Below are 1833 nucleotides of genomic sequence, written 5' to 3' on the forward strand. Positions count from 1 at the left end.
ATTTATAATCAATCCCAGAATGTGATTAATTGGAGAAAAAAAGTTGGATTAGGCATCTTGGCTAAAGGAACCACAAGTTATATAACACGAGTTAAATACACATCTGGTTTGAAGGGCAACTGCAGCATCTGCAACACTGTCAGTGGTACCACTTGAGGAAGTAGAACTATTTTGCACGAACCAATTTAGGAACACACAAGATGAGTGCCATGGAGCATCAGGATACAGCTGCAGGGTTTTATGAACCATTCCTATTGCTAATGTTAGGAAACTGATGTTTTTCCTAGGCTGTCTTAACATTACTGCTTTAGTCACAGATCAGATATAAAGGACAATATGCACAACCTTCAACTAAAATCCTGTTGTAGCCTAGACAGTGAAGTGGTATATTAGACTTTAAAACTGCAGCTCTTTCTGGATCCCCCAAAGTGTATCTGCACTCTTCTTCAAACAGGCCTGTTCCTCAGGAGTCAGAGTCACTTTCACAACATCCGAGATTCCATTCTGTCCCAAGATGCAAGGAACACTAAGGAACACATCCTCTTTTATTCCATAGAAACCCTTAATCATGGTGGGAATCGGATGTACCCGCCTAAGATTCTTCATTATACTTTCTGCCAAATCTGCCACAGACAGTCCAATGGGCCAGGATGTGTATGTAGCCTGTCAGTCTGATCACCTCAAAAGCACTGTCAGCCACCTGTTTGTGAACTGCCTTCCACTGTTCCTTATCTGCATCAGTGCCTAATTCGGGGTGCAGATTCTTCAGGGAGACACCAGCAACATTCACTCCACTCCATACAGGCACACTAGAGTCTCCATGCTCCCCAAGGATCCACCCATGACAGCTTAATGGGTGAATTCCCAGCCTTTCCCCCATGAGGTAACAGAACCGGGCTGAATCTAAATTGCAACCGCTTCCAACAACACGGTTTTTGGGAAAGCTGCTTATCTTCCAAGCTGCATAGGTCAAGGTATCCACTGGATTGGAAACAACAGCAACTTGCAGTTTGGGCTGTATTTTACGATATTACGAATGATGAATTTAAAGATGTTCACATTACACTGGACCAAATTAAGACGGCTTTCTCCCTCTTGCTGGCATGCCCCAGCTGTGATAATAACCAGCCTGGAGTTTGTTGTCACATTATAGTCTTTGCCAGAGACGATTTCTGGTGTTCTAAGGAAAAAGCTGCCATGTTGGAGATCCATCATCTCTCCCTTCAGTTTGTCTTCTATGACATCAACAAGAGCAATTTCATCTGCCAAGTCCTTCATTAAGATACTGATGGCACAGGCCATGCCAACAGCACCAACACCAACCACTGTAATCTTATTCTGGGGGACATGTTCTTCCTTAATAAGATTCTGAATCAGCTGATCCTTGAGAGTTGCCATATTGGACTTAGAACCGAAAGGAATCAGGAGTGCACGTCGGGTGGGCTGGACTCCGAATTGGCGGTAGCTGCTCGGGTACTCCGAGTGGGGAGCGGGAGGGGCCTTAAATAGAACCGCGAGGCTGACGTCAGGGGGGAGCCGGGCGGACGTGCGGGAACCCACCGGCAGGCGGATTCTTAACCACTGCGCCACCAGGGAAGCCCTAATATTGATTGTCCGATTGATTGATTTGGTTGTGCCAGGTCTTTAGTTGCAGCAACTCCTTAGTTGCGGCTTGCAGGTTCCTTAGTTGTGGCATGCAAACTCTTAGTTGAAGCATATATGTGGGGTCTAGTTCCCTGAGCAGGGATCGAACCCGGGCCGCCTGCATTGGAAGCGCAGAGTATTAACCACTCTGCCACCAAGGAAGTCCCTAGGTCTTTGTTTCTATTTCTG

General features: G+C 46.2%; 1 pseudogene across 1 annotated transcript; it reads right to left on the bottom strand.

Annotated features, from left to right (window-relative positions):
- Positions 1–292: 292 nt before the first annotated feature.
- LOC309837254 (L-lactate dehydrogenase A chain-like) lies at positions 293–1417 on the bottom strand (annotated as a pseudogene). The gene has a single exon. The product of its transcript is annotated as an L-lactate dehydrogenase A chain-like (transcript).
- Positions 1418–1833: the final 416 nt, after the last annotated feature.

The sequence above is a fragment of the Grampus griseus genome (genome assembly GCF_964374135.1).
Source record: "Grampus griseus genome assembly, chromosome: 19".
NCBI lineage: Eukaryota > Metazoa > Chordata > Mammalia > Artiodactyla > Delphinidae > Grampus > Grampus griseus.